Genomic DNA, 14,279 nt, shown 5'->3' on the forward strand with positions numbered 1-14,279 from the left:
GGTCCTAAGCCGCATAAGGCTTAGTAATAGGAGGAATGCACTTGGTTCCCTGAGCCAAGAGGAAGAGCCTTCTGACTCCAGTTGTATATGGGCTCTGATGTAGGGTCGCCATATTCCAAGAAGTAAAAATCCAGACACAAAAAGCACTTTTTAAAGGAAAGTTTTTGAGCTTTGTTGTTGACACTAATTCCGTCACTGGAAGAACCACGTCAGCCCCAGGCTTGTGTAGATCTTGGCAGAGTGGCACTCCCAGCCTATCCTAACTCGGTGCTCCTCAGTCTGTGGATCCTGCCCTTTGGCCCAGGCAGCAAAACGACTCGGACCAGCCCTGGTTAGTCTCAACAGCACTCATCCAGAAACGTTTGGAAATCAGTAAGTAATCCAAAGAGTTTTCTTGGGTTGCACAAGACAGTAAGCGGAACTATGGTTCAGCAAGAAGACTGTATGAATGCTAAGGAATCATACCATGTTGTGCGAAACAGCCTTGTGTCTTAGGGGGAAATATTACCTCTCCTCTAGTCACAGCACGGTCCACTGGGAAGGTAAAGCATCTTGGCTTTGAAGCTGAGTTGCTCTACGTAACAGATTAAAGTGCAAGTATGTTAATCCTCGCAGCTGCACTCTGCATGTGTTTGGAATAAAGGAAATATTTACAAAGCTCATTTTTGTTTCCTACACTGTGTTGACTGTTGACTCAAATCTCTTTCGTTCTACGAAATTGCCCTTTTTGTTGAAGAGTCAGATGGAATTTTAACTGGCCAAAAAATAATAACGTTATAAAGAAATCTTACACTACACATCATTCCTGTTTCGGAGCATTTCACAGAACAAAAAAAGGGGGTGGCATCCATCTTTATGCTGTGGATCCCAAGAGTGGATGGGACAGAAACAGAGAGTGTATCAAACTCAAACAGGAGGAGGAGGAGGAAGAGGAGGAGGAGGAGGAGAAGGAGAAGGAGAAGAAGGAGAAGAAGGAGAAGAAGGAGAAGAAGGAGAAGAAGGAGAAGAAGGAGAAGAAGGAGAAGAGGGAGGAGAAGGAGAAGTTGCCACAATCCAGCCAAAATGATACAATTTATGTTAATCGCAGACCCGCCAAATGTCCCTTTTTTCCAGGGACAGTCCTAGATTTACAGAAGCTGTCCTGGTTTCTGAGTTGATCCTGGATCGTCCCACTTTTCCTTGGGACGTCGTCCCTATTTTCATCAGAGAAATGTTGGAGGGTATAGAGTTATGCGACCCACAAGCCAAGGAGATAAGTAGCTTTTCAACCTTTAGAAGACATCTAAAGACAGCCACGTATAGTGCCTGGGACAACCCTGTCAGATGAACGGCATATAATTATATTATTATTGAATAGGGCATCCCTATTTTCATTGAAGAAATGTTGGAGGGTATGCAATGGGAAAGATTAAGCACAGGCTTTACTGGAAGTTATATCCAACACTGCGCAAAGGGTAATAAGCTCATGCAATGGGACTCCCCCTATCCTGCCTCCCCAAACCTGAACCAAAGGGATCCCCAGCCCCATGGAGCACATTTTGAGGGGGGGGGGAGAAGTTGCAGTGGAGAAGGAAGAGACATTCCATTGCCCAAGCAGAAGCCTGAAGCATAAGCAAAAAGGCAGAATTTGATAGAACTCTAGGTCACTGACATAAACAGAACCGAAAATATGTCGGTTTTGACCTCTGTGAACAGAGCCATTAAATACATATGCAGTCACAGGCAGGGCCTGCTCCAGGTGAGGAGGGCCCCTCAGGAAAGGAAACTGCTGTTAACAGTTTCAAAAACAAATATCTGCAATAAAAACACAGGTCTGGGTAGGCTTGCTGAGATCAAACAGGTTTTAGCAGGCATCGAAAGGCAGTACAACAAAGGCGTCTGGCTGATATCAATAGGCAGGGAGTTCCAGAGAATTGTTAGTGCTGCCCTGAAACGTCAGTTTCTCACAAGTGCTGAATGAATGTTATTCATTCTTGTTAAATCAGTGCTATTTTTCTAGAAAAAGGGGTGCCGGAACTCACGATGGACCCCCCTCCCTTGTTTTCTTATAATGGCAATGGCACCCACCTGAGAGGTGCCAAGAACAGAGTTCCAGTGAGTTCTGGCCGGAAAGAAAGCCCTGTGTAAAAGTGCCCGTTCCACAGATATTGTGATCTGATATCTGTCAGCCATATGAAAGAGGCTTCTAATGGTTTGTTGACATCTCGCAAACGTCTACTATTTGTGTCAAACACTTGCCAAACATGGCAACAGCCAGGAGCAATTGTATGTACTTAAAAAACTCGGGGCACAGGCCTGTGACACAAATCTGCATAAAGTTTACATAGTGTGCTTTGTGTGAATTTTAGGTGGCTTTCAGAGGGACGGGGGTGAGGGACTTTGGCTCTCCGCTGTATCTGGATTGGGCCTCCACAAATCCAGATGGCAGGTGGCTGGAGTATTACCAGTGCTGTGCTTTGCGCTGGCTGTGAAAAGCTTTGAGAAAGTTCGTTGTTGTTTCTTTTAAGGGGAGAGGGAAAGGCAAGAGTCCCAGTGCAAAAGACATAGTATGGCTTGAGCCCCTCACAGCACCCATAGGCACCCGTGCATAAATATGAGAATAAACTTACCCCAAAGTTAAATGAGCCCCATAATAAAGTGTTGATGCAGCAGGATTGCTCCCATGGAACAATACTGAAAATATCTTCTCCTTTAGACCAAATGCCTGTTGGTGAAAATAGGCAGAACACTAAGTTCTTTAAATATAGCGAGGAACCGAAGGGATATAATAATAATAAAAAAAACCCTCTCCTAGAAACGCAAGTGAGGAATGCAAGAGCTTTTGGCACTGCAGATAAGTCGGATTCCAGAGCTGTTGAACAGTAAGAGTAGCTGAGAACAGACGCGCTAACAATAATTGAGCAGCTCAGTTGGTAGAGCATGAGATCTCAGGGTTGGGCGTTCGAGTCCCACGTTGGGCAAAAAGATTCCTGCATTTGCAGGGGGTTGGACTAGATGATCCTTGTGGTGAATGCCAACTCTACAGGTCTGTGACTAGCTGGATAGTGCAGTGGTTTCTATGTTTGGGGTTACCTTGAAGATTACCGGGAGTTCCTCAGTTCAGATTAATGGTAGACAAATGTTCCTTAAAGACAAAGAAAGCCTCTCAGGAAACATACTGGGAGGTCTAGAAAAGAGAGTGGCCACTGGGATCCCTCATATAAGTACAGAAGAAAGGTCATAACTCAGTGGTAGAGCATCTGCCTTGCATGCATTTGGAATATTGTGTAGAGCTCTGGTCGCCTCGCTTCAAAAAGGAGTTGGAAAAGGTTCAGGAAAGGGCAACCAAAATGATCAAGGGGATACACTGCCATGCCCCAACTCTCCTTGGGGAGAGGTGTTGTAATGAGAATATTTTGCCCAGTCTCCCTACAGCAGGAGTAACCAACATGGTGCCCTCCAAATGTGGTTGGACCCAATCCTCCATCCATTCCAGCCAACACATGCCCAATGGTCAGGCATGATGTGCGTTCTAGTCCAACAACATCCAGAGGGCCCCCCCCCCATTGGCTACCCCTGCCATACAGGGTTTCTACCAGCATTATGGAGCCAGAAGGCTCAAAGCGGTTACTAAAGCTCTGCACTGTAGCAACCTGCTCCCTCTTTCTAGGAAGAAAACAGCCTAACTCAATGTACTGTGGAATCCCAAGGCCCTGGCCTTCATACTCCAAATATCTGACAGTCACTCCTTGCAGTTTGCGGAAGTCTACAGAACTTGGGCATTCTGTTAGCTTAGCACCGTCACTTCTTCAATAAGCTATGGGCAGATGTTCCAGATGTTCCAGAAGAGCTGCGCCTTTCCCCGATAAACCCCATGACCTTCCTCTTTGTTGGTGACCTGCTGAGGGGGGGGGGGAGTGAGTTCTTTTCACTCGCAAGGACAAGCCCCCCAGGGTCAAAATGAGAGACTTCGCCTCATCGCACAAACTGTTTTTTTAGCTGGATCAGAGAAAACAAAAATAAAGCAAAGTGTTCCCCTGCAGGGTTCCAAAGTTTGAGCAGGCAACAGCTTTCCCAGAAATTCTTGTCCCTTTAACCATTTCAGCACTGCCGATAGGACGCAGGAGCCCCCAGGGCTCAGGATGGGGATGAATTCGAGGTGGTTCACATTGGAAGGCGAATCTGCCTAATTTACACCGACTCGCAGGCACCCTTTGAAATGTGCACTTCTCGGAATTTTGTGGGGGTAAGGCCCCATTAATTAATTCTCTGCATGGGCAGGATTCCCCCCTCCCCCGGCTGCTCCCATGTTTCCCTGGACTCTGCAAAGGCACCCATTAAAACACCCCTCCGTGGCTGTTTTGGGGAGCTGTGATTCCCCTGAGCTCCCCACAGGACATGTACCTGCCATTCACAATGGGTGTGTTTGTTGCGGAAAGCACAAGTGTGAATCTTTGGTGCAAGGATGCTTTCTGTATGAAAGCAATTGCTGGGTGTGGAGTTGCTCTAAAGGCAGTCATGGGAGCTCCCTGCCAGCCACCTTCAAGGCCAAGTTTGTAAAGCCTTTGCAAACAATGAGTATTTTGCAGTCTTCATTTGCACCCTGCCATCTATGTGCGCTTCACCAGCTGCCTACCTTCCCCTTTAAAGTGCATTTCTTTACCAGGTGGGGGCAGGTTATTGGGTTGTTGTTTTTATTTTGATTTTGTTCGGCGAACTGCCCTGAGACCTCCAGGTATAGGGTGGTATACAAATTCAATAAGTGAATAAATAAATAAATAAATAAATAAATAATAATTTATTATTTATACCCCGCCCATCTGGCCGGGTCTCCCCAGCCACTCTGGGCAGCTTCCAACAGAAGAATAAAACACAATAATCTACTAAACATTAAAAGCCTCCCTGAACAGGGCTGCCTTCAGATGTGTCCTAAAAGTCTTGTAGTTGTTTTCCTTTTTGACATCTTTTGGGAGGGTGTTCCACAGGGCGGGCGCCACCACCAAGAAGGCCCTCTGCCTAGTTCCCTGCAACTTGGCTTCTCGCAACGAGGGAACCGCCAGAAGGCCCTCGGTGCTGGACCTCTGTGTCCGGGCAGAATGATGGAGGTGGAGATGCTCCTTCAGGTATACTGGACCGAGGCCATTTAGGGCTTTAAAGGTCAGCACCAACACTTTGAATTGTGCTCGGAAACGAAATGGGAGCCAATGTAGATCTTTCAAGACCGGTGTTATGTGGTCTCAGCGGCCACTCCCAGCCACCAGTCTAGCTGCCGCATTCTGGATTAGCTGTAGTTTCCGAGTCACCTTCAAAGGTAGCCGTACGTAGATCGCATTGCAGTAGTCCAAACGGGAGAGCATGCACCACTCTGGCTAGACAGTCTGCAGACAGGTAGGGTCTCAGCCTGCGTACCAGATGGAGCTGATAGACAGCTGCCCTGGACACAGAATTGACCTGTGCCTCCATGGACAGCTGTGAGTCCAAAATGACTCCCAGGCTGCGCACCTGGTCCTTCAGGGGCACAGTTACCCCATTCAGAACCAGGGAATCCTCCACACCTGCCCGCCTCCTGTCCCCCACGAACAGTACTTCTGTCTTGTCAGGATTCAATCTCAATCTGTTAGCCGCCATCCATCCTCCAACCGCCTCCACACACTCTTGTCCCGATTTCTTGTCCCGATTTCAGCATAGATAGGCACTTGCGCTCATTTTTAACATTTGTCCTATTAACTCTCATTCTTGGATTGTGAAAGATGTGGAAATACTGAAATACTGATCAACCCTAATATTTGGTGCCATTATTACATGAGACTCCTCAAACAAAGGGACAAGTCACCATTTAAATATATTGTCATTTATTATTATTATTATTATTATTATTATTATTATTATTATTATTAATTTGATAACGGATAATAACTCAACTTACTTTGCCTTGATTTCTTGCTTGCCCTGGAATGTTCACTTGAGTTCTTGCTTGCCCTGGGATGTTCTGTCTGCAGCGATTTTCATGACGTCTTCACAAACAACACTTCAACAGCTGTTGCTTTTCCCACATCTGTAAAGCAAATGAGAAATCTATGTTGACTAAAAACAATGTTTCTTTAAAAACACACCAAAAAAAAAACTCTTCAGCTTTCGCAATGTTTTGAGAGGATGTATTTAAAACTAAGCAAAATTCCATACATTCTGATCTCAGGCATGTTTACTCAAAAGTAAAAACTCCACTGATGAATGACTTTCTTGGCTAGGATTGCCAGCTGACCGGGGGGGGGGGGGGAGTTTGCTCCTCAGATTTTTTCCCCAATTCCAAATTTAACAATAAGGCAATTAAATGCATGTTGTCAAACCTGTTTTTTGTTTTTTTTTACAGCAGCTTGTGGAGCTCTTTGTGGTCTGAATATAAACATTTACCCCACACTGTAAATTAAAGGTGGAGGAGCAGGAGCCAGTGATGTAAAGTTGGCAACCCTGATCCTGGCCTCTTTCCAGCTCTCTATCAACTCCAGCGTAGTGGCTCCCCTTAACTGTTTTGGACCTGAAGGTAATTTATTCAATAATTTCATATATACAGTATTTTAAACCACTCACATATTGTTGCAGACCCAGCTCCAAGGTAGGTGTCTATGAGTAACAGCCAGCGCAGAGGCACTAACTCACTTGGCTTAGTGTCCCTTAATTCTCCCCCAGAGCAAAACTCCTCCTCTGAACTGAAGAGATCACTCCTGGGTGCCTTTCTGCTGTTGGTCTCTCAGCTCAGCTGCTATTCATTTTTTAATTTTTTATATAAAGCCGTAAGCACAAATTGTGGTTGAGAGAACGCGTTTTCTTTTGCAACCCTCTGAAAAGTTACACATAACAATTATTATCACTATTTTGTTATTTATTTTAGCACCTCCCTGACTGTTGTGACGCGATGCCCAGCTTTGATCAGCTTGCTGCCCTTTCTCTTCACCAAAGGCACGGCCTCAAATCAGAAACCAGAATGCATTTTTGGTTTGTGGGTCAGGCAATTCGGGCACACTGAGCATGGGGTCACATTGAGCACGGAGTACAATGTGCAAAGATGCATTTGCATTTCCAAGGGGGTGAAAGGTTGCTTGCAAAGCCCTTTCATTTATTCAGTTTTTATTGAAAGCAGTTTCTATAACAATTGTGAGTTTTTTAAAGGACATCCTACTTCAAATATCACGCTTGCCACAATGAATTCATAGGCCTACAAGAGGTGTGATGCCCATTCGCATAAATCCCCTTCCTTTTTTTAAAAGAGAGAACTGGCGAAATTTAAAAAGGAAAGCCCTATAAAGGTAAAGAGACCCCTGACCATTAGGTCCAGTCGTGACCGACTCTGGGGTTGCGCGCTCATCTCGCATTATTGGTCAAGGGAGCCTGCGTATAGCTTCCAGGTCATGTGGCCAGCATGACAAAGCCGCTTCTGGCAAACCAGAGCAGCACACGGAAACGCTGTTTACCTTCCCGCTGTAGCGGTACCTATTTATCTACTTGCACTTTGACGTGCTTTCGAACTGCTAGGTTGGCAGGAGCTGGTTCTGAGCAACGGGAGCTCACCCCATCACAGGGATTCGAACCGCCGACCTTCTGATCAGCAAGCCTAAGGCTCAGTGGTTTAACCACAGCGCCACCTGGGTCCCTATGGCGAAATTTACAAAGGAAAGCCCTATAAATGGCGGTTAAACTGTGACAGCTAAATACAGCCTCCATAGTCAGGGGCAGTCTATCTCTGATTGCCTGGGAACACAGGAAAATAAGAAAAGCCTGCCAAATCAGGCCAACATCTTATCTAGTATAGCATCCTGTTTTCTAAATGGCCCACCAGATGCCTGTGGGAAACTAGGGAGCAGGATTTGACCACAAGAGAACCCTTCCCCTCCTGTGGTTTCCAGCAACTGGTATTCAGGAGTATTGCTACCTCTGATCATGGAGTCTAGAGCACAGCCATCATGGCTAGTAGCCATTGGCAACCTCATCCTCCCTGACTTAGTCTCACCCAAGTTGATGGCTATTGCTTCCCCCTGAGGAAGTGAGTTCCATAGTTTAACTATGCCCTGTTACACTGTCTCTAACTGTGTCCATGCCGTATTATGCAGAGCAACGGGAAGAGAAACCCCAAAGAAAGCAAGAGGGGAAACACCTCCACTTACCTGACACCATCAGGTTACAACCAAAGCACCGGTTTCCCCCCACACTTCATTTTTTAAACTGATGAAGTTCTTTGTCCCCGCTGTTTCCAAGAAAACTATCGCTTTTCTGCCCTGCACTGCGGAGCGTTCATCCTTCAGAGAACTTCACAAACATTAACGAACGAAGCTTTGTGAAGGATAGATAAATACTATTTTCTCGTTTGATTGATAGGTGATGAAACTGAGGCAAAGAGCCATGAAATTAGTTAGCAACATGCAGCGGCGTTGCCAGCTACATGGCTCTAGAAAAATTCCCCTGTAGCACCTACCATTTCCCTCTGCCGTCGCCTTGCTACAACGACTTAACTTTCCCCCCTGCCTCAATCTCATCTCAAAAGAAAACAGTGATCTCTCTAATTTTCTGAAGAATATACCTAGAAAACTGAAGACCAGATCAATTATGAGGGCTGTATTCGTTCGTCACCAAAGGTCAGCTATTGTGAATGGCACACGTGAGGTTCCATTTGGGAGGCCAAATGGAGAGTCTTGGCAGGCTCAATATGGCCCAGAGGCTGGAGGTTCTCCAGCCGTGGCTTTGGAAGTTGCTGGGCTGAAAGTCAGTTGCTTGTCAAATTAATGCCCGTTTGATTGCTCTCCTCAGCTCTGTCTGGCCCTGCCTTGCTGGATTCTGCAACGATTATGGCTCTTAGTACCTGTTGCTTTGACTTCTTAGGACAGCATCTACGGCAGGGGTCAGCAAACTTTTTCAGCAGGGGGCCGGTCCACTGTCCCTCAGACCTTGTGGGGGGCCGGACTATATTTTGGGGAAAAAATGAACGAATTCCTATGCCCCACAAATAACCCAGAGATGCATTTTAAATAAAAGGACACATTCTACTCATGTAAAAACATGCTGATTCCCGGACCGTCCGAGGGCCGGATTTAGGAGGTGATTGGGCCACATCTGGCCCCCGGGCCTTAGTTTGGGGACCCCTGATCTACAGCAATGTTCTTTTGCCGTTTTTAGCATATACGCCACCGGGGTGCAAAGATCCACCCAGCGCTCCCTTTTGGAGGGGGGCGAACTCAAAGTTGTTGAGCTTTTTTGGGGAGAGGGGAAATCGCTCACCTGTAACAACGGCACAGTGGGAAAACAGCTTTTGTTTGACGCTATGGAATAACAGAGCGACGGGGGGGGGCAGGGACTTCCACTTCATTGCTTTTCACTGCTGCCAATTGAGAGGGACCGGTATGCATTTGGCGCCCCCCCCCCCGAGTTTGGCGCCCGGGTACATGGCACCCCTTGCACCCCCGGGTAAAGACGGCCCTGGCCAGTGGTCAAGGTGCCCTGAACTGCCCTGAGACCTACAGATGAAGGGTGGTACACAGACGCCAAAATTTAATTAGTTTTTTAATTAACGGCTTCCTTGTGTAACAAACGAACACATAAAAGTACATACGGTGTCTCCACTTTCAATTCATAGAGCCTTTTTCACAATTCATTTACATTCCGTTATATGCATCATGTGATTGGGGGATAGGAGAGAGAGGGAATTTCATGGCTGAATTCTTGTTGCAGGATTTACCAGTACTGTATACATATATGCCATGGCTATTTCTTGCTACACACAATTTTATGCATTTCTGTCGTATGTCTTTTTTAAATAAATAAATAAATTGAAAAGCATCCTTTGAGGCTGCCTTGGAAAGGAAAAGAGCAGGAAGTGAGGTCCTGCTTAACCCCTTCCCTTCCTACCATTTGTTTGTGTGTGTTCCCACCACCCAACAGTTTTTCTCTTTGTGAGGGAAAAAGATACAGAGAACTCCGAACTGTTCCATGCATGTGGGAAAGCAGCTTACGAGGGTGGGGTGGGGGGTTGATTTTAAGCAAACAAATGGCAGAAAAGGCAATGTTTCTTTGTAATTTAAAAAAATCCTTCTCCCTCCCCATGGTAGCCTAATAGGCTGCTTTTCAGTTTTTTTAAAATGGGGGTAAGACACACATAACTCTGCAATATGTAAGGTAAAGGTAAAGGGACCCCTGACCGTTAGGTCCAGTCACGGACGACTCTGGGGTTGCGGCGCTCATCTCGCTTTACTGGCCGAGGGAGCCGGCGTACAGCTTCTGGGTCATGCGGCCAGCATGACTAAGCCACTTCTGGCAAACCAGAGCTGCGCACGGAAATGCCGTTTACCTTCCCGCTGGAGTGGTACCTATTTATCTACTTGCACTTGACGTGCTTTTGAACTGCTAGGTGGGCAGGAGTTGGAACCGAGCAACGGGAGCTCACCCCGTTGCGGAGATTCGAACTGCTGATCAGCAAGCCCTAGGCTCTGTGGTTTAGACCACAGCACCACCCGCAATATGTAGTTGGACTCAATTCCTTTTTATTATTATTTGGAGCAGAAGAACCTGACAGATTTATAATTTACCAATAAACTCTCTGGGGGAAGTCCAGATTCTTTACCAAAAGGCAAACAAAGTTTCAGGCCTTAGGGACATGGACCGAGAAGAGCGAAGGGGAAAATCAATAACATATCTATTTGGGGTATTTGTGTGCAAATGTGAAAGGTCTTTTCAGTTAAATTTTGTTTAAAGAATGCAAGAGTTATCTTTCCCATTCTGGAAACAACCTTCCCCCAGATAACTAGATCGTGGTCAGAAGGACTTTTTTTTTTAACCTTTCTATTTAGATTTCAACTCTGGCCTCTTCTCAAATCCTTCACCCCGAGGGTTATAAAATCTGCAAAGCACAAACATCTTACATAATACTGAAGAGCATGAAATGAACTGAAAACATTTCGATGTTTGTTCTATAATCTTGTTTCTGATATTGGAGGTGGCATGGCTCTGAATATCAGTTGCCGGAAAGCAACAACTGTATTGGCCTATGTTGCAGATATCAATATTGCACAGTATGAAGCAACTGGAAGCATAAGAATTTACACCTTTTGGAAGAAACCATTGGTTGGGCCCATAAAAATATTATCCAGACTTTTACTTGCAGATCTCTTTAAAAACAGAACATAAGCATCAAAGATAAAACCAAAATGTATTGTGCTGTCCAGCACAGGCTCGGCATCTTAGAAAATATGAAATAATCCAAACAGACCTACTGTATAAGCAAAGGTCTCTCTCTCTCTTCAACTACATCCATTTTTCTAGAGATCTTTTCATTGAAAACTATGTTTACGTTTTCTGTTCCCTGTGGCAAGGAAGACTTAAAAGCACCACAGCTTTCAAGATGGCGAGTTTGCAACTCAGTAATTTTGTCACCTGATCTAAGGTTCCCTCTCAGCACAGAGTAGGGAAACAATAAACAGCTAATCGTTAACTAGTTGCAGCTCAGAGTCCTTTAGAAACCTCCTGTGAAAAAACCCCCAATGTTAGCAATACACATTTAGCCATTTTCCATTAAGACACATGCATTTTCATTTCAGTGTCAGTTAAGCCAATTATACTCCACAGCCTCATCTGCTTCTTATGGGCTTCCCATAGGCATCTAGTTCACCACTGTGGGAACAAAATGCTGGCCTTTGGTCTGATCCAGCAGGTCTCTTTTTATGTTCTTAACAATATTTTCCCCGTTTCATCGCCTGAAAAAAATCATTATTTGATTAACCAGATTTGTTTCTGTCTCTAATTCACATGGTCCCGACTGTTTGTTATATTAAGACAGGGGTTCCCAACAAAATTTTCTCGAGGACCCCTCATCGAGCCGCTATTGTGACAAGGACCCCCATTAATTCCTAATCCTAAAATTAAAAAGTGAGAGCCAAATTAAGAGTCTTTTTATATTTTATATTTATACGTTTTACGATTTAGGTTCAATGGACACTGACAAGATCGGTTCGAGAGTCACTGACTTACTTGCTTGAACATCAAATGCATTATCTTCCTCTTCATCTGTAGGCCTTTGTCGTTTTAACGAACCACTTTTTAACCAATGGTCCATTTTTAACTACGCGAACTGTAGCTTCCGCGAAAAACAACGCTTTGTTTACAAACACTACTGTTTTGCAAAGAGGCAGCGCGCGCCAGGGAGGAGGGAGGGGAATGGAGAAGACAGGGTACCTGCGCAGTAGCGCACAAATGAATCCGACACGCGCAAAGCATCTTGAGGAGGTGAGCGTTAGTAGAATGCGCGCGCTGCCTCTTTGCAAAACAGTAGTGTCTGTAAAGCGCCACCTAACGGCATACAGCAGAACTACTGCCTCTATCTAATTCTAGTTTTGCGCTAGACTCTGCTCATGCAGGAAGCGGCCAAAACAAAAAATCTGTTATCATACAAAATATATTTAATATATTTTTTATTCTAATAGCATCTTGCGGACCCCTCTGGCATAGCTCGCGGACCCCTGGGGGTCCCCGGACCACCTGTTGGGAACCACTGTATTAAGAAATCTGATACAAACAAAGACAGAAGGTAAAGGAGGAAAGTAGTTGAGGGATAAAGCAGTCTAATTCATGCATGAAGGGGTTAAAACAGGCATCCCCAAACTTTGGCCCTCCAGATGTTTTGGACTACAATTCCCGTCATGCCTCACCACTGGTCCTATTAGCTAGGGATCATGGGAGTTGTAGGCCAAAACATCTGGAGGGCCGCAGTTTGGGGATGCCTGGGTTAAAACAATAGAGTAAACTATCCTGCCAGGCTTAGCTATGTCACTTCCCTTACCTTGGGAGGAAATAGGTAATCAAGCCCATGGTTCCCTTCAATCTACCTGAGAAGCTCCAGCTCAACTGCATGGCTCTCGCCAGCAACTCTTGAGCTCCTGTACCAATAATCTAGGAACTAAGTTAAGTTTTACTACCTGTGCAACTTTTTCTGAATGCTGTATGGCAAAGCACATGAATATGACCTTTGGAGAGTTTGTAAGTAAACCATTTTTAACTTACCAAACATGTGGTCTTGGAACTTGGAAGGGCATTTTTAAAGGTATAGTGGCCTTTATTTCCACGTTTTGCTACATATATTGTGATTTTATACATTTTGCTGGGGTTGTCTCACCAAAGAGTATGTACTTGTCCCAAATTTGGATCTTGGTATCTGGAAATCCTCTTTCCTTTTTTAATACTGGCCCAACACAGGGAGATAAGAAGCTGCCTTTTACTGAGCCCATCAGGTTCAGTATTGTCTATGCTGACAGCTGGTATTTTTCCAGAGTTTCAGACAGGCTACCTGGAGATACTGGGGATTGAACCTGGGATCATCTGCATGCCAAGCAGATGTTCTGCCACTAGGCTACAGCCCTTTCCCTGCCTGAGGCTGAACAAATGCATTTCCTACACCCAAAGGCATGTTGCCCAAAGTGTTTGTACATACAGTACTGCCTTACATCAGCAGTGATGCTCACATGCTGGGGTATATACCTAACGGCTTTTTATGCACTGTCTGGAACCTTTTGCATGTTTATTTGTCTATCTTTCAAACCATTATTTTTGTATATTAATTTATATTTTAAGAATTGCACACCACTGTGTCATAGCGAAGAGGCTTACAGCAATAAATCTTTAAAACCATACAATAAAACCCATTATAAAGTTAAAAACAGACATCAGTTAGCCATTGTGGTTAATTAACCATTGTAGAAGGCTGTATTTTGAATGGCCTGCATTCACCTGGTTGGCATAGGAGGCAACAAGAAGGTTTTTTATGACCATAGAATCGTGGAATTGGAAGGGACCCCAGTCATCAAGTCCAACTTCCTGCAATGCAGGAATATTAGACTTGATGGGGTTTTGTTTTATTGCCTTGCTTTGTACATAAAGGCCTGCATTTTATCACTGAGGCAATGGATGAGACAGACATTTTGTCTGCCTTTGCTGTGTTTCAGGAGTCGACTTTGGGAGAGTAAACACTCTCTTGGCAACTAGAATACTGTGTCCCATTTCTCTGATGGGCTTAGACATCCATATTCCCAGCAGGCCCCTCTCCCTCTCTGTATTTATTTTGGGACTCCTTCTCCGACTCTGGACTTCGAGCCTTCTTTGTTGCTTTTTTTGTTTTGTTATCATCACCGACAGATGCCCTTAGAGCAAACAAAAAGGGAAGGGATGTAAGTAGAGCGAGGAGCACACGGCGTGGGCATGGAACCTGCATGATATGCAGACGGTGGAATTTGCTGCCACAGGAGGCCACTGATGCTAATTGGGTTTAA

The 14,279-nt window shown here is 45.1% G+C and overlaps 1 protein-coding gene across 10 annotated transcripts in view; it reads right to left on the bottom strand.

The window, feature by feature from the left end:
• Positions 1–11,385, bottom strand: part of LOC118091309 (cystine/glutamate transporter-like) — a 43,329-nt gene extending 31,944 nt beyond the window's left edge. The window contains exons 1-4 of one of the 10 annotated variants that reach the window (XM_035128160.2): positions 6,568–6,841; positions 5,906–6,034; positions 2,610–2,704; positions 509–574 (exon numbers count right to left, since the gene is read on the bottom strand). The gene's annotated coding sequence lies outside the window, so the exon portion shown is untranslated. Of the gene's footprint in view, positions 1–508; positions 575–2,609; positions 2,705–5,905; positions 6,035–6,567; positions 6,842–6,871; positions 7,138–8,138; positions 8,471–8,551; positions 9,055–9,246; positions 9,310–11,230 lie in introns of those variants that run through there. The other 9 variants (XM_035128155.2, XM_035128156.2, XM_060279926.1 and 6 more) reach the window with 9 other exon arrangements.
• Positions 11,386–14,279: the final 2,894 nt, after the last annotated feature.

Source organism: Zootoca vivipara, chromosome 10 (genome assembly GCF_963506605.1).
Source record: "Zootoca vivipara chromosome 10, rZooViv1.1, whole genome shotgun sequence".
Taxonomy (NCBI): Eukaryota; Metazoa; Chordata; class Lepidosauria; order Squamata; family Lacertidae; genus Zootoca; species Zootoca vivipara.